The sequence below is a fragment of the Leptidea sinapis genome, chromosome 28 (genome assembly GCF_905404315.1).
Source record: "Leptidea sinapis chromosome 28, ilLepSina1.1, whole genome shotgun sequence".
Classification (NCBI taxonomy): Eukaryota; Metazoa; Arthropoda; class Insecta; order Lepidoptera; family Pieridae; genus Leptidea; species Leptidea sinapis.
The window spans coordinates 8,006,682-8,029,172 of record NC_066292.1 but is presented as its reverse complement, the minus strand read 5'-3'; the positions used below and the strand labels follow the sequence as shown (position 1 = coordinate 8,029,172).

General features: G+C 37.5%; 1 long non-coding RNA gene across 1 annotated transcript; it reads right to left on the bottom strand.

The window, feature by feature from the left end:
* Positions 1–5,621: 5,621 nt before the first annotated feature.
* Positions 5,622–16,478, bottom strand: LOC126973041 (uncharacterized). Its single transcript, XR_007731254.1, has 5 exons — positions 16,264–16,478; positions 13,606–13,784; positions 10,217–10,300; positions 9,716–9,796; positions 5,622–8,184 (listed from the first exon to the last, which is right to left on the bottom strand). It is a non-coding gene; the product is annotated as an uncharacterized LOC126973041 (long non-coding RNA).
* Between the last annotated feature and the right edge of the window lie 6,013 nt (positions 16,479–22,491).

Sequence of the window (22,491 nt, the reverse complement as noted above, 5' to 3'; positions counted from 1 at the left end):
TACTTACTGATGAAATGTGATCCCAGTATCTTTCTTATTTCTTGAAGTATTATTTTTACATAGTTTTACTACGCAACCCGGCATTTTAGTTTCAATTATTAGGAAAATGGTACGTCAACGTCACACATCTAGCTAATAAGCTGCCGAACTTTGCGACTACGCCTGCGGTGTCTAGTTGGAGCAGCGGTGACCAATCCTTAATCTAAGGTAACTCTGTTGTTATTTATAAAATTTAAACTGTGGTCTTAGTAAATATAATATACTTATAAATATGTATATAGCTAAAAATATGCAAATATAACGTAAACAATGACGGGATGAGATTCTGTGTCAGAACTGTCTAGCAGTTCCAATGATTATATATTACGAACAAGGCTTTATTATGCTTCCACTATATGTCTGTCTATCATAATGTTATCAAATAACAAAACTTCATTAAGATTCATAGAGATTACTTACATAACATCAACAATATTTAGTCGTTCTTACTTATTATATACTTGAAATGTCTATGAAACTTGAATTGAAGTAAGCGATTGGCTTTCTGCCAAAGATCTTTTGTTATATTATTAGTGTGTGTTACGAACTCTGATTTACTGTCCCAAATACTATTATGTAAATCATTAGTAATGAATCTGTCCTCGGAAAAAAACTGTAATACTCACATAAATATTTATTTTGGATCTGTAAGTTGGGTTGACAACGAACCAATTCCAGAGTCATCTAAAACATTTACAATCTTATCCTTGAAAGATATATTTTTACTTCCTTATTTAATTTAGACACAGATTTCTAGATAATTTAGACATAAATTACGAGCCGGCAAACCCTCGAACATAGACTCGCGCGAAAGCTGCAGTTGACGTATCCAACATCCATAATGGACTGAATCGTCACTATTATAATGAATAGTTTGGGAACAACAACTATTCCAATAGTGCAATTTATCTCTGAGGCATCATGAATATTAATTATAATGTACAATATAGTATATACTACATAATACCAGACTAGATAATAACCAGTAACCTAGTAACCGGTTAGATTATGGGTACCACAACGGCGCTTATTTCTGCCGTGAAACAGTAATGTTTAAAAATTACTGTGTTTCGGTCTGAAGTTACACCCTAGCTACTGGGAAGTTACTGGGAAAATGAGAATTAACATCTTATGTCTCAAGGAGACGAGCGTAATTGTAGTGCCGCTCAGAATTTTTGGATTTTTCGAGAATCCAGAGCGGCACTGCATTGTAATGGGCAGGGCGTATCAATTACCAGCTCAACGTTCTGTTCGTCTCGTCCCTTATTGTCATAAAAAAAAGAGGATGGATCTCAATGTAAGCGTGGTAGCCGATCCCGCCACGGTGGATGTCTGTTCCGACTTCCGCCCGAACACAGGCTGGCAATGTTTACGCTTATGATAAGCTGAGGCCTTTCTCACCATTAAGAATTCCAAAATAGCATTCCGTCGCTCTGACGTGCGAGACAACTGCAGCTCCGAACAATAATCGTGAGTCAAAAACTCAAAAATCGGGATATCGTTGTCGGCAATATCTTTCTCCAATAATAACGAATTTTTGTAAACTGAATGGGAAGTAGATATTATGTAACCGACTGTCTTAATTTGCTTATTGTTGTTAGATTTGAATACTACGCTTACAAGGACAAAAACTGGAACACTTACAAAGGCAAAAATATTTTCATAAAAAGCAAAGAACAGAGAAACAGATATAATGATAATGTTAATATTTGAAAATAATTTTGATGTATAATATTACCAACGAGAAAAGTGTCGAGAACTTGTAAGCTTAGAGTTTTCTCTTTATAAAATTATTTTAAGAAAGTACAACTATTTACTTATGTATCCCGGTTGAAAGCAGTTTTAGCATTATATGTTTAGTGTGTAGGTAGATGGTGTACTTTTTATTGTATTGTTATAAATGTCGTAGTTAGTTATTATTATGTCAATAATTTGTTTTTATTCTGTGTGCACGATGGACTAACAATTGTTATTGTCAAATATTTATTTAATTATAAGTTCATCTGAATCTAACTTGTTGGTTTCAATCATCATCCGATACATCGATGTATCTTATCTTCAACGTGACACGGTTTACAATCTTGTCTACATGTCACAACTCAATATTCAGTTATCTGTACTTATACCATTGCAAATTATGGATTGAACTTCCTTGTGAGGTGTTTCCAGGAAGGTACGAACAATGGTACCCATACCTTCAACAAAAGCGCGAACCACTCTAAAAGTTCAGCAACGCTCGTGTGTTTTTCTGGTGTTGCAAGAGAATGGGAGGCGGTGATCACTTAACACCATCACGTACGCTCGTTATTCAAGTGACTTTCAAGCCTTCTTAAGTGCGTGATCGGCACGGTGCTCTGTATCAGGCAGTGGTCCGACGATCCCAGAGGAGGGTCAACGGATACTAGGTAGCCGATTGGATATGAGGTCAACAGTAGGTCCAACAGTGGAAGAAGATGTATGATCTTCCACATCTGGGATTCGCGTTGGCGCAATAACCAGTTGCGTCAGACCATATGCTAAGACGAAGTCGTGAACAGATCTCCCTGTATGATCGGTGGCACGTGAGCCTAGCTATTTGGCGTGGTGGGCGTTAAAATAGTTAAGAAACACGATCTCTGCAGTGGGGATCTGCTCCAACACGGAATCTGTAGCCATTTGGATGTGTTCGAGGAGCCGATCTGTGGTCAGTCTCTACGTTACCGCTATAGGACCTATATAGGCATGCGTAGATTCGCGGATGGTCGTCGCAGTCTACACGCAGCCAGATGATGGATAGGTCCTGTCCACCAAGAAAACTCAGGTGTCGAGGACAGATATCCTCCCTGACGTAAACGCACACGTCAGCCGTGGTATAAAGGAGTGTTCCAAATTATACCCCGGGTAGGAAAGGTAAGATGAATCAGCCAGGGAGGATATCTGTGTCTCGGTTAAAAAGAGCAGGGCCGGCTTCGCCGTCTCCAGGTGAAAGTGGACGGCATTTAAATTTGAGCGAAGCCCCCTGATGTTGCAAAAGTTCACAGCGATTGTGGAGGAGGGTGGTTTGAGCCTCCTGCTCTGTTTGCCCCGAGTCAGCGCAGATTTGCCCCCTCCAGAATACGCGGGGCAGCTTGGGCAACCACTGTTAGGTACAGGCCCTAATTGTGGACGCCCAGGGACGGATTCTCCAGGGCTGCATAGCCTGGTACCGTCCTGGAGTAGTCTCTTTTTAGTCTGTGCTGCCATTTGTATTTGGGAGGGGGGGTGTAGGCCTCCGGATACCCCACTCACCGGACGAAACACAGCGGTATAGCCGCTATTTCACGCCGATTTCGAGTGGGGGAGTGGTATTTCTCCGGGCGTGCCGGCCCAATGCGGTTGTGTCTGTGAGGACCCAACATGGCACTACCACTCCTAAAAAACTTTTTCGTCGCTTCTTAGCAAACATTGAAAATAATATGTTTTACATTTTGTGGTTACGTGTCTGATTCTTGGATTACATTGAGCTAACTCCTCATCTTTTAAACTGTTCCACTACACACATCATTTGAGATTTGCAGATGACCATACTATCCTGACAGAAACAACAGAATCATTATGGCAAATGAGAAATTAAAGAAAAATTTGCTATAATAGAGAGCAAAAAAGTTGGTTTTAATATGAATACCCAAAAAACTAAACCTTATGGGTGTTGTGTATTAGGGTTTTCTTCATGTCCTTCTTCTTCCCTATTTTTTTTTTTGTGATAATTTTAAACGTTCAGCTGATGGTAATCGATACGCCATCCCCATGATAATGCAGTGCCGCTCTTTCTTTTTCTTCTTCTGATTCTTATAAAACCCAAAAATTCAGAGCGGCACTACAATTGCGCTCGTCACCTTGAGATATGAGATGTTAAGTCTCATTTGTCCAGTAATTTCACTAGCTACGGCGCCCTTCAGACCGAAACACAATAATGTTTACACAGTACTGATTCACGGTAGAAATAGGCGCCGTTGTGGTACCCATAATGTAGCCGGCATTCGGGAGCATCCCACTAGTAACTGGTAACGAGTGGGTACTAACACCGGTGAATCGTGAGTAAAGCTGATTTAAATAAATATACCTGCTTTTGTTTTTTTGTTGTCTGGAAGTTTGCTTCAAGCGGTAAGACCGCCCATTGCGTATCCATTGTCTGTGATTATTGAAGATATTTCATAAAATTTTATCATTAAGTCTGTTTGGGATGCAGTGTGTATCTATCTATATAACTTTTCCGAAATTACACGTACGCTAAAAGACGTAACTGGGACAAACATAGGTGTCATCTGTTGACCTCAGTGAATAAATTACTTTTCGTTTGTTTGTTTTACAAAAATGCGGCTTTCAAATACTTTTTTTCCACGAATAAACGAACTGAGGAATGAACTTCCTTTGCTACTAGATCAACACGATGCGAGTTCCTTCTATTTTATTCGTGTAATTCATTTGGGATACCAGAGAGTTGGCCGTGATTATCACTCACTACCACTCACAAGTGGCTCGAGCGCTCGTTCATCCATCCCTTCAAAAACAATTATAAAAACGAAGATGACAACAAGTGTGCTGAGTACTAACAGTGCCAGAACTTTTTTTCAGTGACTTTCAAACGGTATACACGAAACGTTAGACTTAATACCACAGATTTAGCTGATCCACTTTTTCTGCTTGTGCAATAAATGCTTCTTCTGTAGGTACTTTAAGTTTATAATATAGAATTAGCTTTCGTAAACTTATGAATTTGTTTTTTTGCTGCAAACTTTATTTACTAGTTGAGGTTTCCAGCTGAGATCTCTATCAATAGTCATACCAAGAAATTATGAACTTTCTACATGTGTAATAATAATATTTTGGTCAAAAGGAATACTCATCCAATCCATATTGTCAATATGATTATTATTTTTATGTGTCGTTTTATCAATATTTATATGTAGATTGTTTTTATTGATCCACTGTATTTTTTTTATTTTGTTATCACCGAATCTCTCTCGCTTATCCGTGGTACAATAACAGATTCATCATCCGCAAATAGGACTGTTTAATGAGAGGTCACTTCGGGTTAACATATAATAAAAAAAGAAGGGGGCTCAGCACACTGCCCTGGGACACCCCGAATTTATTTACTTTAAATTTGATTCAAATTTGTATGTTCACTTGTTTTTCACGATACAGTCATGCCTCGTGTGGAAAGCGCTGCTAATTTTATGTTTAATTTGTAGTTTTATGTATCCATTTTGTCAATAAATAATATAGATTTCATTGTTTTTTTAAAATTTTTGCGATGCCTCAGGCTCATTAATTTTAGTTCTCATTATTTACTTAACACATTGAGCTGTGTTGTGTGTGAACTCATTCAACTCTGTGCCTCTGATTAAATTATGTTCTAGGTTAGAGAGCAACTGTTCATGAGAAACGAAGTCAAGTATGAAGCCGTCACGTCCTGTGATCGGTGATTGGTGATCAGTGATCATCTACCGCTGAGTGAGACCGGTGACCACATGTCGTAGTTGACTATCAAAGTAACAAATAAAACTAGACAAATACAAAACTATTGAATTTATAATATTTGTATAACAATAATAGCCAGAACAGTTAATACAAAATGCGTTTTATATTAATAGCAGCATTACTGACAATTTTAAATTAATTATCTTATATATAAATAATATCTTAATTTTATTTCTTCAACATTTGGTCCTTCATACATGACCATTGTGGGTCAACGGAGCCAACCAACATCACTGGTAACCCGCCCGCGTGTGTAATATAAATACAAGATAGTATCGTAGCTCTATGTAGCATAGTATATTATGTGATGAAAGTAATGTGATATATATCTTAATAATAACGATAAGCCACTTTTAACAACTCTTTAACCTCATAAATATAGTCCTTTTGTACATTGTTACTTATTTTACTATTCAACAATACATCCCTGCTGAACCATCATTATTAAACTAAAGAGACATGAACATGTACAAATTGTAGAAGAAAAATCAAATATATTATACATCCATCAAGCTTGATCGGGATGAAGATCCACTATAGATGTCCTTGATCCAGGATATACAGTCCTGTAAATTCTTGATGTTGATCATGAATCAAACTGAGACAACTCAACATCAATGTGTGACTCTCGTGAGTATCATTTCTGCCCTAGTGTGCTACTGACTGGTGTCAGCTTGTTCAAACCAGAACTCCTATCATTTATTGGTTAAATATTAGTTATTATTATACAATTGAGCTAAGTTGCTTAGTATACACGAGGCTGTGGGTTGCAGTAATCGTAAATCAGCCGAGTGTCTAGTGAGTAAGTTGCTCACGAGTTTCATACGCACTTATAAGTACACTCATGCTTTAAATCCTCTATTAAAGATTCTAAACCAGTTAGGTTATTGCCAACATTAAAACACTCAATGTCTTAATAACCATTACATCATACAAACGAGTGTTGTAATGAAATTCAGTACCACATTATATCATCCGTTTTCATAATAACACTCCTTTGTATGATATTATGGTTACTAGGACTGGCTTTTTTAATGTTAGCAGTAAGCTAACTGTTTTAGAATCTTTTAAAAAGGATTCATATTCAAGATATCTGCACCCAGCAGATAAAGTCTTGTATGCACCTGTTGATAGATAGGTATTAAAACACATAACAGTATCTTAAATAACTATTTCAACATACTTGCTCGTAAAGTGACTTTTTTTGAGCATTTTCAATTTAACCGTATAATACAGTTTTTGTTTTTTTTTAACAAAAAAGAGGTTTTATGCCGCAGGAAATCCATTTAAATTTTTGGAAGATACCTCTCATACGACAATGAACTTTAATTATTTTCGTGAAGTAAGATTTTTATTAAAAATAGATTTCATCTTTTAAATTATGTTTTGCGGTCATTGAATTAGACGTCAGTTCACGCGAAGACTACAGTCTACAGACCAGCACCAGGGATTGTATCATCAATAAAGAGGATTGGAAATAAAATAACGGAACTATATGAGTGAAACATATACCGATATCATCTCAGTGGTCGGCATTTGTCGGTCTAAGATATATTTTATCTTATTTCATGCTTAGATGTGTTTTTGTTGCTGCACATAGCTGTCAAATGCTCACCTTTACCACAGAGTAGAGATAGTATAAGTCTTACATAATTTATACGTCTAGATAGAGTCTCTTGCTGTTAGACAACCGATAAAAACAGGCCATGTATACTAGTTTAGTGTGCGTGACAAGCTACGTCTTACACTCGCGATTTGTATGACACTTTGTGTTAGTGTGCGTGAATTGCTCTTAATAGAGGTTAGTTCTAAGGCAAATTTTTTCTACGTTTTCACAGCTGTCATAGTTTATCTAAACGTATAAATGATCTAAAGGGTAAGTACTAAGTACTACGTAAGCAATATTTGGCACATCAATTATTACAGTCTTTCAAACATACTTTAAGCAGTATAATACATAATATTATAAACAATTTGTTATGTTTTTAAAACCCTCACTTCTAGGATTAATACACAAATAAAGTTTGAAAACGAAATCTTATGATCGATGCGGGACTCGAACCCACGACCTCTGGCGTTCCGTGCCAGTGCTATGCCAACTGAGCTAATCGTTCGAGTGACGTATCGTCATAAAATCTTGTATGCTTTGTTCAACTCTCAGGTTGTGGCTTTATCTATAGGATCTACTTTACATTTGATAACCCGCTTAACTCCAGTATTTGCATTTTAGGAAATTGATTTACATCTCAAGTCAATAAGACTACTATATTAAGTCAGAATTGTAGCTCAGTTTGAAGAGCACGGAAACTGAGAAGTCGTGGGTTCGAGTCCGGCATCGTTCATAAAATTTTGTTTTCAAATTTTATTTGAATACATATTATGATAACCGGCGCGACAGTCACTCAGCGACGCCCACTACCACCTGCGGCACCACTCTCCTCTCGCACAGTTCTATACTCTCTTCCTGGTTCCGGTTCCTCGGCGACTTGAGTCCATTGCCTCTGGGCGGCCTTGTGGGGGCTCGAGGGGGCGCGTGGTTGATGACCGTGGGTGGAGGCAGCGTGCCGGATCGCGCAGGTCGCGACGGGTGCACCGTGTCCGTATGGGCAGGAGTGAGCGACACGGAGCGGTTGGCATGAGCTGCTGCAACCATACAGGTGGTTGTTATGTGAATGATTTAGCAGTGAGCGCAGTTGACGGAACAAATATTGTATCAAATTCAAATACAAATATTTTTATTCAAAATAGGATGTGACATCACTTATTGAAAGTCAAAAAGCTACCACCCATTCCAAAATGAATGCCTCAGACCTGAGAAGAATGGGCGCAACAAACTCAGCGGTCTTTTTTTATCGAATAAATATGTTTACAAAGAAATATTTTACAATTAAACTTAATATTTAATAGCCTGATGGCGGTCACTCCATTCCCAATCTGTGGTTTCATTAAGAAAGTCATTTATGTTATAGTAACCTTTACCACACAAACGTTTTTTAACAATCCTTTTGAATAACGTTATACTTTTGTTTTGAACATTTTCTGGGATCTTGTTGTAAAAGCATATACATCGCCCCACAAAAGACTTATTAACTCGACTTAGCCGAGTAGTAGGCAAGTTTATGTCTGTTCCGTTCTGTTTATAACCGTAAGCGAGAAATACAATGGTTGACCCCAGGTCAAACGCCGCAACAGTATCCTAGTCCTAAAACAAAGGTTACCAATAAAGTTATGGTAGCTGTATGGTGGTCTCAGCATGGTGTTATTCACTATAGCTTTCCCCTTATCTGGTCAATCAATAACGGCAGATGTCTACTGTGCGTAATTCCTATCAATATCAGCAAAACTAGCAGTGAAACAGCCCGACACATGATTATCTTCACCATTATTAATAACTCTACAAGAACTGCAATTAGAAACCATTTGTCACCCTTCGTATTCGCCAGACCATGCTCCTTCGGGTTTACCATTTTTTTCGGGATTTGGACCATTTTCTACGTTATGAAAATCTGTTTTTATCGGTTGTCCAGCAGCAAGAGGCTTTATCTAGACGTATTATTCATATTAATCCGACGTTTTTTGTTTTGAACATCTCTCAGAAAGATGCCATAAAAACAAACACATATACAAACATACCAAGCTAATTAAAATGGGACAGACTGTTTAAATTATTGTATTGTAGTGAATAATTATTGTACTGAAGTAGCTCCAGCGTCTTTCTAAGCTGAAGCTGAAACAGCTTATTATCATTATTTTATAATTTTAAAAAAAGAGTTACAAAACACAACATTTAAATTTAGGTTAAAGTTAAAACACAAACCGATTTTAAACATAATAATATTCATGCCAATGTTATTAGAATTCATCGAATTATAGGCCTTTATTGTAACAATATTATTTTTAAATAATCTTTTAATGAAAGATATAATTTATATTCAAAGATGTTTATAATGTAAATGCGGACATCTTTAACTGTAACTTTTGCATGAAATATTTTATGTAGGTTTATTAAGTATCGATGATCTAACCCAATAAAAAGATAATAAACGTTATTTTAACTTTTTATGACAACCCTATCAAAAAGGTAACAAGTTTGCCAGCTCTTAAGAAGCTTTGTCTCTGTACCGTTTAGTTACTCATGTGTCCTCACTCTATTGTGTGTGTGTGTGATACATACAGTCGTGAGCGAGCACGAAGCTGCGTGGCGAGCGCGGCGACTGACACAGACGAGCCATCGCCGACGCACTGGAGCGCACCGCTGCACAAATTACGTTGTCATACATTACAACACTTGATTCAAATTTTATCTAAGTCACAGACCGTTATTCACATGAAGAAAGGAGAACATAGCTAGACTACGAGAACTAGAACTAGACTACGAGAAACTTAAAACATGCCCTAGAGATCTTTATAAAATCAGGTATTTTAAAGAATTTCAATTCATTCCACAACTTAGTAGTAATTGAATGTTCCTTATTGATCACAATATATATGAACATTAAAGATCCCCCCAGACAGTAAGGTCAAACGTGAAATTTAAATTAAATGTATACTCAATAATAATATTATATCTGTAGTAAAAAATTATCAAGCATTTGATATCACAGCAAATATTGAGTAACTATATTCCTTTATAACCAAGTGTAAAGCAGAACTCGATAATAATCTGGATACTGACCAGGCTGCACCGGGTAAGGTACTGTCTCGGGAGGAGGAGGACGTACTGACTGTACCGGCGGAGGGAGTCCTTGCTGAGATATCTCTGGAACCATCACGAGCCACATTACTATTATAAAGTAATTTAAAATGGGATTGATAGAGCAAAGCGATATAATATGAGCGGTATAAGCTAATATATCTGCTACTCCAAATAAGCGTCAGGGTGTACCGTGTCTTCACGCACTCGCAGAAACAGATCTGATTCTTGAAAGATATGACATATCGTAAAAAAGGCTCATTTATAAGGAAATAGTTCTACAAGTTGTAGTACAAGCACAAAAATCCTTTTCTGAGGGTTAAACTAAAAAAGTTGTCTGTTGTAGTCAATTAAAGAGCAGCTAATCTCGGGAAGCTTTAGTATTCACGGTCTCAGGGACTAAGCAAAAACCGTCAACCACGACCTGTACGCTTTTATGAGAAAAAGAGACGAGACGAGCAACTCTGCAGTCTGGCGTCGTAGTAACCATAGTAACCAGTTGTTAGGTAGTGACGAGGGCATTTACTTATATGTATGCGGTACGCTATGATGGCCGTTTTGACATATTATTTTAATAGTGATGTGAAATGTCCAATTTATTCTCGAAAAAAATATAATCAAATCTAATGGGGGTTCTGTATTGCGTCTTGCATCATATCCCTTAATTTGAGCCCACATCAACTCAATAGCATTATATTCACAATGGTAAGACGGTAACCGTATGACGGGATGCCTAGCAATATTTTTTCATATTGGCTATCTGTGCATAAAAACAAAAATAGTAAATAAATGTCGGTGCCATGACCAAGACGCCTGGGAAGAGCTTTATTAACCTTTCCAGATAGATTATAAGTTTTTGTGTATATTTTACCTTTTATCTTTATATAATGTATTAGAATATCATTACTTTTATATAATGTATTAGAATATTACAACTTATTTGTTTCATAATATGTATACTGGGTAATTTTGCCTTTAATAAAAACTTATTATTATTATTATAACTCTGTGCCCATGTTCTATCGCTATTTCGTCAATGACGTATCGGATCTTGGTTGGTTTGTTTTCTTTTAAAAGACATACTAATTCCGCTTTTAACATATTTATGTTTGCATCTACGCCATTTTTTTGAAGCCATGCGACGATGTCAGCTTTGTTTTGAGATTGGCCAAGTGGCTTGTCAATTTGCATCGAGAGGTATGGGGCGTTGTCCATAATTATAATAGATGGTTCAAGGAGGCTACACAACATTGAGGTAAACCATTCAGTAAACTTTTCTCCATTCATTTCTTCATGATAGTCTCCAATGGTTTTTAAGCAAAAGCCATGAGAGAACCTTCGACAAACCCGTTGATGGTTCCGACGTGACAAATTATAAGTCGCGATTCTTTTCCAACAGGAACATTGAACGTAGATGCTGCAGTGTCATCGGTCTAAGAACGGTTTATAGTATGGTTAGCATTAAGCCATGTTTCATCCAAAAACACAACATTTTTGCCAATTTTCAATTTCTTTCACTTGCCGTAAAAAACTATATCTTGCCATCACGATATCAAATCTTTCCATCAATATTTTGCGTTTGTTACATTCAGTTCTGTTGTTCATACAGTTTTTGTTTGTTTACTTTGGAGCCAGCCTCGTCATATTTTTCTTTAGTTATTCGTCTAACAGTTCGGTGACCAATATTAAACGCATCAGCTACGCGTTCAACCACTGACTGAAATAGTTAGGTACAAAAGCGTATAACGAACTCGCGTGTCTTACTGTTTAGAACAGTTCTCTGCGTACGTTCGGCCATATCGACGAAATCCACAACAAAAGGCGTAAACAGAGTCCAAATTAACAAGTAAGGGTCAACAGTAATGCAGTATCAATATCCGAAGTCCAAAGCTAGGTCAAAACTATATCACAATCGCAGTGAACTCACAATTTGTACTTTTCGATGCAACGTCAAGTCGAAACTGCTTTGTATTTCATTGAGCGTTGACGCGAGTTTGCCAGAGATTGTAGTTGTGCTGGCCAGCGATCCTATGTGACGATCGTATTAGATTTCATTTTTTTAAATATTGAATTTCGAAACACAAATGCTGTGTTTTGTGGTAAATAAGTACACCAATAATTAGAATCACATAAAAATAAAAAATAAATGTTCGCGGGGCTCTAATATAGTTTAGAAATCAATGTAATAAATAAATTTTGTGTCCTAAAATTATACATTTGATAAATTTTTATGAACGTGCAGTTAGCACGTTACTATTGACAATAAAGAACAGTTATTTGCTCCTTCAGTGTAATTATTAATTAATACGAAACTTCATGAGTGGACAAACGTCAACGCATGTAAATATCTTCAATAGGTATAGATTCCCCTCCCATTGCAGGAACTTGACAGAGATCTATCGGCTAACTTCACGGTGTGTCAAAATAATAATGCACTTGATTTTTTTACAAACACGCCATAAAGAGACTATCTTCAGAATGAATTGAGAAATAAACTTAACAAAGAACATTTCCTGTGAGAAAATCAAGAATCAAAACAATTCCTGTGAGCAATTCGTTGATGAAAAATCAATTTCGCGATATTTTTTGTGCATTATAATATTTTTATAATCTAACTAGCTGACCCGACAGACGTTGTTCTGTATATAATAAATAAAATAATGTTTTTATATGAATTTGTCAATAATATATCATAACATCAAAAATTACTTCGTAAAATATGCACCCTGCTGTCGTAATGAAATTGTTTCACAGCAGAACTGTCACACCTTGCGTCAATAAATTCTCTCATAGAAATTATGTATGGACATATCAAAGGAAAAACAAATTTGTTGTTTTTATTTAATTTAGCAGCATTTTCCTATTTATTCACCTTTTAAACCTTCTCTGGACTTCCACAAATAATTCAAGAACAAAATTAGCCAAATCGGTCCAGCCGTTCCCGAGTTTTAGCGAGACTAACGAACAGCAATTCATTTTTATTTTGTTATATATGTATATCTATCTAATATATAAAATTCTCGTGTCACGGTGTGCGGAACCGAACTCCTCCGAAACGGCTTGACCGATTCTCATGAAATTATGAGTGCATATTGGGTAAGTCTGAGAATCGGACAAAATCTATTTTTCATCCCCCTAAATGTTAAGGGTGGTCCACACGAATTTTTTTTTTAATTGATTTGACATTTTTTTTTAAATTTGTTTGATTATGACAGCATTAAAAAATACATACAACTTCAAATTTTCACCCATCTACGACATCAACAGTTACTTTTGTATCGCGATTTTAATATCGGCAATAAAACGTTTGCTGGGTCAGCTAGTTTTAATATAAAACTTTTGTTTTTATATATTTATTATGGTTTACTTACGTTTGACGCGTTTGACGCAGAAGCAGAGGCAGTAGGAGATGAGCAGCAGAAGCAGGGACAGGATTCCAGCCAGCGCCACGTAGTAGGCCGTGTGTGAGGGAGGCCGCTTGCCCGCGCCAAACCCCACCCCCACCCCCATCCTGCACAATCCCACTGCTCAAGCTACATACAGGTGTTTCCTGTCGGAGAGACCCAGGCTAGTTGAAACTATTTTCACATTTTGTTTGATACACCAAATACTAAATACAGAAATCGTATGATATTAGTACCAATCAATAGGTTATTCTTTATACTTGGGAATGACTTCGAAGTCTTTGTTTATGTTTTTTTGTATTTCTGATACAACTTTTGAGGGGTAATGCAAGCATATGTCATCTGCATACACTCGACATTTGTTTACAATGTTTGATACACTATTAACATGAATGGCGTAACCTACGGGATCAAACACGGAACCAGTAGACGGACACCAAGTCTAACGTCCGCCTCCTCATCAGTCAACCATGGTGCGTTGCTTCCTTTTTATAAGATAATTTTGAAACCAGCTCTGTGTTGGACCACGTATACCACACTCAACCATCGCATTTAATAATGTATAATATATGTATAATCCAGGGTATTGAATGCTATTCTATAATCAATAAATAGTGCTATGAATTGTTTAACTGAATCTAAACATTCATTTATATAATCCCCAAATTCCATGAGAGCAGTAACAGTGCTGCGTCTCTCCCACATTTCGAAAACCATGCTGAGTATCTGATAGTATGTTATATGATCTTCTAAGAATTTATTTATTTGGTAAACAATATTTTTTCTATAATTTTATCTATAGCTGACAGAATAGCTAAGATAGTAAGTCGCTGAAAAATCTCCTAATAATGTCCATATATATAGAAGAATCAGACATTGCCGATAGATTAAGCAGAAGTTGCCCAGACCTTACAGAAGACATAAATGAAGTGATTGAAGAGATGCCGTAGAAAAATTTTAAACTTCAAGATAAATTAGATAAGGCTGAGGAGATAGCAAATCAGTTATATGAAATATATTTCTTAAAAAAACCACCTCGAAGATTACGCTACATACGAAAACTAACTCAACTTTCAACAACTAAACAAAACCCTAGAAAAATCTAAATGTACTGCGCCACTACTGCATCGAAGAAAATAAATGTTAGTATTTATATGGCGTAACTGCAATTTTTTTAAGAATAACAAAACAAAGCTTGTTTATTATGCATTAGTTAGGAGTTTATTGGAATACTGTTCTAATGTTTGGACTCCTCAGTATCAGTACCACAAAAAAACGTTAAAAAACGATTCCTTTTTTACTTGGCATCTGACTGAATCTCATTATTTGTCACTCTCACAATTCTTTATCATTATTATTTAAATAAATAAATAATAATTACTAAATGTAATTGTACCATTTAATTTTCAACATGTTGAGTTTGCCTATGATTGGGTTTACACTCTAGTCAAGTAGTCAATATCATGTGTAATAGTTTAAGATCATGTGTAATAGTTAAGATCATCTGATTGTTGCTCTTACTGTTAATTTGTTTTTTCTATCTCGTATGTTTTATGGGTTTCATTTTCTGCTTGTATTTTTCTCCGGTAAAGAGCGAGATCTCTCTAGCATAATTTGAAATGGAATATGTATATTGTTTGGGTATGCTCGTTTTTACTGATCTTTTGCTCTTTTATAGTTATATTACTTCAATTATTCACGATGTTTTTGAAGATATCATTTGTAATGTAGGTGTGTATTTCACTTCTTCTCTTTTTTTCTCTTAGAATATTGATCTCTTTTAGAAGTGTTGTATTGAGATGAGGGTCGTGATTTCCTGCCACTAACACGACTTTAAGCCCGTTTACGAGATCATCTTCTTTTTCTTTCAGCGATTCACATATTCTATTCACGGGTTCCACATATTTTTGAAGAGTTTTGATATCTCATTTGGCAGCACTGCACTCATCTTCACCACAATCGTCACAAAACTAATAGTAGATAGGTAGCTATAAATACAGAACTATGTTTACATGTACACCGCGCTTATTTCTTAAGGATAACATTCCGACGAAACAAATTAACAAAATACATACGAATTGACAACCTCTTTGTTAGAAGTCGGTTGCAAAACATATACTGATAGATAATATATACAGAAGATACCTGCTGCATTATTTATGACTAGCGAAAATATATTTTAAATGAATTAGTTGATGGTCCGGTGTAGTTGTGCAGGTAACAACTTAACAACTGGGTAACATAAAAAAGGGGGGAAAGTAACAATATATTTTCGATGGAAAAGAGAAATATTTAGTAAATGAATAAGTGAGTTATGGCGCCACAGAAGATGTAAAAATGTAAAATGGAGAAAGGAATTCCTGCGTGCTCGATATTGGATGTGTCTAGATGACGATGAATCATTTTGTAATGTAAGTTAGTAATCAAACGAGCAATTTTGCACTAATTGCTTCACACGATACGACCCCGGCTACATCTCTCTGGCCCCATCTCATCTCCTATCAAATCGGAATAGGACCAATAGAACAAGTGCGGTTTTGCGAAAGAAATAGTTGTGGTGGCACTACTTCCTCGGACAAACATAATTTAAGCATATATTTTAATTTTAATATGTTATAGACTTACCGGTAATTTTACTTAATTCTAAATGTAAACTATCAATAACACATTTATCATAGAACAAAACACACACCGTTCCTTAGAATACACACGTGTCTATTTACAAACAAATACATTTAACAGCGTTAGGTTTGTAAGTTTCAATAGCAGACCGAGATACTTCGAGTATGGTAGCCAGTGGACGGTGGACGTAGCCCTGTGTCTTGACTAGTGGACTTCAATCCCACTAATGTGGTGTCACGCGTCACGCGGTACGAGACACAGCGGGCACGGCCGGCCAGACAGCGGCAGCAACAAGTGTACGCGACATCTCGACGCCTCTCCGCCTAGGGGTGCCCGGCTACGACCCTTAGCAAATCTTACTCATAAAAACTACCTATTAATTTTTTTTTCCTTGAATTTTATTTTTATACAATAATATGTCAACCTAATCATCACTACCACCGCTTCGGAAACTAATAACGCCCTGAAAAAAATGGAACTAAAAATACCATGTAATATAATTTCTTGGGAAAAATATTTTCACATATGTAAAGTAAAGTAAAGTATTCATTTATTCATGACAACACAAAACATTATATACATAGTAAAATTAACAAATTTAAAAATACGGCGTCACTCAGCATGTTTTGGAATTGAAATAAGGATCACCCCAATTCCAACACTGATTTTCAGTAGGTACCTACTAAGTCGACCTGTTGACAGCAGCCGTAGACAACACGGTTCCTTTATTTAAAGGTCCTAAAAGTGACCGTCTGCAAATATTACAAAAAGAGAAGAAACTAAACTAAGTTATATTGAATTTAATGGGAGTTTTAAAAGATTTTTTTTATCAAAATAAATAGGGTATATTTTGTGTTTTTTTATTATTATTATTGAAGCTGTTTATTTTCTGATTATTATTATTTTTGTGCCTCTAAACACTATGTATGTATAAACCTATACTTAGTAAAATCTCCTTAAAAGGCATAAAATGGCATTTATTTTCTTAAAATTGATTCCTTTAAAATTCTTTTTGATGTCATTTCTTCTATACTAGACACTACTACCGCTTCGGAAACAAATGGCGCTCTGGGACAGAAGAAGCGGCGCAAGAAACTCTCTTTGGCTGTACTATTCATATCTGGCTGGTTTTGATGACATTAAAAAAAAACTTATAGCGAATTTAAAACTTTTATGGTGTTCTCGTGGATGCCATTGTTAGATCTGGACCAAATTGCAATGGGACCACACGGGAAACACCAGCTTTGAAAAGAAGAGGAGCAATCACCATCACAGTCATCATTCCTCTCCTCTGATTAATTTGAGACACGACTCGCCCAGTTGGACCTTAGTGTCATAACTGAATACTGATATTAAGTCCATGATCAAATCTTAATTAAAGTCTGCACTAGATCCTATAAGGAAATTGAATGTGGGCCAGCTCTAGTTAAGTCAGTGGAATTGCAAATTGCAACATAGACATTAAAAGACATTAAAAACCTAAATTTCCGCCACAGTGCACCAAATATAGACTTGCAGTGAACACTCCAATGAGAACCTAGTGTCCGTGATTGTGCAACTTGATAAGATTATCTCTTGTCGCATTTTAGAAAAAGATATTCTGGTTTGCCCAACGGTGGCTAAGACGAATCGAGACTCAACGAGACCGAGATCAGTCATCATCAAAATGACTTCCCCTCGCTTGCGAGATACTGTTTTAGCTGCCGTCGGGAAATATAATAGAACTAACCATACTAACAAATTGAATATTGTCCATTTGGGAATTGGAGAAGAAAAAAGATTCATCTATGTTGCCGAGCACTTATCCCCTGCTAATCGATCACCACATGCCCAAGCACGAATCTTTCGTAAGGAACATCAGTTCAAATCGCATAACATCTTGCTCAAATTGAAGTGGTAAATTATAGTAATATTTTGAGTACTGATGACTTAAAGTTCTTTAATTCTTGTGTGAAGTTTTTAAAATACAAATTATATTAAAAGTGTTTTAACGGTGACAGCGGGACAAGCGTGTGCCGTCACCTGATGGTAGGGGGGATCACCTCCACCTAAGCTCGCTTGCAAAACCACGATTCACAAGGGCTGCTGTTAAACGAAGATCGCAAAACTGAATCCACGCAATTCCTTGTACTTTTCCTGGATTAATACGCAGTAGGTACAGCTCCCACTTCCTTCCACGTGGTGTTCAGCTCGTCATCACGTTGGTATTTTCTTCTTCTTTGGGTTCTTTTCTTCTTTTCTAGAGCACCATTTGTTTTGAAGCGGAACCTGTGCGGGATTTATCGAAACCAAAAAGAAGTCTCGTGAAAAAAAAATATTTGCACAAAACATTCATCAAATCTAATCAAAATCACTTTATTCATGTAGGTCACGGAAATGATACATATGAATGACAAAAAAAATATTTTTTTAATTGAATTTACCGCCAATTCGAAAAGCTCGAGCTTTGGCAAGAAACTCATTACCACACTTTTAAATTAACATTTTCATCGTTTTACAAATCATTTCAATTAGAACATATGTAAAGTGATGCAACAAAAATAATCAAACATTCAAAATTGTCAATGAGTTACACGAGTAAGTAAAAAAAGTAATTTTAACAATTTACATTAACAATTATTACAAAACAGAAGTTGTTGAGTACAGTAGTCGCATCATCCACACACATCGTAAATGTAAATAAATAAAGGTATTTTGCGAGCATTTTATAAGCGCCGTAAGGAACGACCCGTACCACGTCGGCGCCACAAGCAGTGACATTTAAGCGAGCATGATGAAACCTGTCACGAGAACTCAACAAGTAACATTTTTTTTTTACTTTCTTGAATGCTGGAGTTTAATACTTGGAACGTCAGCCCTACAGGGCGAGGATGTTAGGCGTCAGCAAGTCGCCGGCGGCTGGTGGGATGGAGTCCTCGCCGCGCGTGCGCGTCTCTCACCTCGACTGGGTGACACGCCAATGAACACCTTCTGTGCAAAACGTTACGGAATATAATTCAGTAAAGGAGTATAGCAATGTGATTGTTGAGAAGCTGTTGATTCATGGGGTTATAAGTTGTTGACCTCCGAGATGAAGGATGACGTGTGATCTAGTAGACACCATCCAACAAATGTGTTTTACAGTCGACTGCGTTTTTGATATTAGTTTCCACATGTGAACCATTTTCACAAATGAAGTCGATTATAAATGGTATAATTTAGCATATATGGTTTTTTTTATGAAAATAAGGGACGAGACGAGCAGGACGTTTAGCTGATGGTAATTGATACGCCCTACCCATTACAATGCAGTGCCGCTCAGGATTCTTGAACAGCCCAAAAATTCTGAGCGGCACTACAATTGCGCTCGTCACCTTGAGACATAAGATGTTAAGTCGCATTTGCCCAGTAATTTCACTAGCTACGGCGCCCTTCAGACCGAAACACAGTAATGTTTACACATTAGGTACTGCTTCACGGCAGAAATAGGCGCCGCTGTAGTACCCATAATCTAGCTGACTTCCCGTGTAAAGGAGCCTCCCACTGGTGGTATTACTAGATTAATATTATTTAATTAATATTGTAATTACTAACCAATTGATGTATCTACTATTAATTCAAGGCCTATTTTCCATAACATGATTTACACTGTGCGCCAAGTTTACGTAAAAAAAAAACCCTGAGTTCATGAATTTGTGAGCCCAGTGCCAGTTGATCAATTGGACACACAACCCTAGAATTTTTCCGCGGTGCCTGAGCCGCTGGAGTCACGAAGGGGAGATAACAAGGTATGAAAGATTGTTTTCAAACTAAGTTCATGTAAAGGCGTTCTTCAAAATTTTTACCCCTTAGTGGTCCGGGGCCGTATTTAGAGGAGGGTAATCGGAGACCAGCCCCCACAAAAGGGGAGGCCCCACAATTGTCTCAATTGCTCCCTGCACTGGTGAGCGCGCATTTTCAAAAACGATTTTTTCCAAAAGTCCGTTTTAAGGGAGAAAATAATTTGTTACCTCCACGTCTTTGTTGTCCCAATGCCTCTAGACCTCTAAGTTTGCATTGGCAAAGGATCAATGGAGAGGTTGAATATTCGACGGATTATAGTCGTTTGTTGGAGGAATAAGCCACAGTGAAACATGGCCGCGTTCGATAGTTGATCAATGAAATTGGATCAACCATCACGTGATTCCTGGAATCACCCATCTGTGACTGGAAAACAGTACTTTACAGTACCAATGTATTATATCCTTGTCATAATTTTAATTTAAACTTAAAGGATTTTCAATTAAAATCAAGTCGCCGTACAACAACTAGACTTACCACCTTATTCATAATAGTCTGCTAACTTAAAGCTTTGCTAATTCTCACTCTGTCTTCTTCTATTGAGCGAGTCAGAATGAGAAAAAACACTCCTAAGCGGCTGTTTAAAGTTAGCGGACCATTATGTATAAGGGGGTTAGAAAGTAACAATAGGCTATAAGATTGGCTATAAGGCATCACGTGCACTGCCTCGAACAGTGGCATACAGTTGCTTATTACTCGGAAATTGCTGAGAACAAATGTGCGTTTATTGAAAAGGCATTGTTTCAGTGCCATTAGAAGGTGAGTCGGGAATGTCGGGACTTTGTAATGGGTTTAGCGCCCTACCAGAATTCTTTGAGGCTTAACGTAATTTTTTCTTGGACATAAAGAAGTTGAGCGAGTAGCATTTCTCTCATCGTGCTCAGAACGAGTGCCCCTGAGTTGACGCCGGTGCTAACACGTTTATTACAGTACTACTATTCAAAAGGCGTAGATCCGGACTCATGCATGTCAGCCCTTGTCCTAGCGATCCAAAAAAAATATTGTTCGGATCCGGCAAACAACAGGCCTATTGCTATTACCTCCCTGCTCTCCGCAATCATGGAAAGAATAATTAGCCACCAGCTCGTCGTTACCTAGACTCTAGAGGGTCACCAGTTGATTACCGGCCGACAGTACGGCTTTCGCCATTGTTGGTGGGCGGGCGAATGTAAGAAGGTAAGGGAGAAGGTCTGGCAGTTAATCTGGATATAGCGAAAGCCTTTGATCGTGAATGGCATAAGGCGCTTCTGTCAAAAATTCCATCATTTGGGTTTCCCTAGAGTTTATGCAGGTGGACCACCAGCTTCCTCACTGGGCGCGGTCGACTTCGACCTGTATGGTAGTAGTCAACGCTTACGAGTATTGCTCGAATCCGAAGCCATTGAACACTAGAGTTCCCCAAGGCTGCTATCTTATACACTATCACCACTTCTTCTGCTTATTAATGATATATCGGACCCCTCTAAGAAGATGATAGAACTGGTGTTGCCGTATATACGGGCCGTATAGGTGTTGTTTGGAAAATTATCAACAAGTGCCGGAAGAAACCTATGTCTTCTATCGAGTCCTGTCTTGAAAAGGTCGCGGAATGGGGTGAAATGCACGTTGACCAGTTTAACCCAAGATGACCCAAGTTTGCGCATTAAAAACTAAAAAAACCTCATTTGTCGTATCACCGTTCTTTGACAAGACTTCCCTTAATGACTCACCTAGTATCGGAAGGTCAAATGTGGTGAGTTTTCCTGAGTGTTAATTCCACTAAGCCTTGTCTTAAACCAATTCGACACGTGTTTCGTCTCCAGGCGAGGCATACTTAGGACTGAATATACGACGACGAGTTGTGTTCTCACCCCCTTTGTGAGGGCAGGAGGGTGGGGGCTGAGCCCTATATCCTGGCACTTCTTCTCCCAATACATCGCGTTCCAGAACACTTTCCAATCTGTTTTTCATCTCGCGGGGTGATGTGAGAACTGGAAGGAAGGAACTGGGAAGGAATTCCAAAGTAAGTAATGCCGGTCTATGGTCAGAGTCATGTAGTACACTCAACTCACGAATTATTTTTTATATGAGAGGGGGCAAACGGGCACGAGGCTCACGGGATTGTGCAGCACCGCTCACGGATATCCGCAACAACAGGTGTCAAAAGATGATTTGCCGGCCTTAAATGTGGGAGTATGCTCTCTACGTGAAGGTCCCTAACTCGTATCATTTCGGGAATACAGCAGCCGGTAATTGATTCCACAAAGTGGCTGGGCGAGGCAAGAAATTTCTTGCAAAACGCGCGGGTGTGGATTGCCAGACGTAAACGTGATGCGCCTTCATTATCCTTTGTATAACGCCAGGTCAATTAGGACTATAATATACAACTAGGTAGTACTACGATGTTTACGAAAACAATAACAACAAAAACAA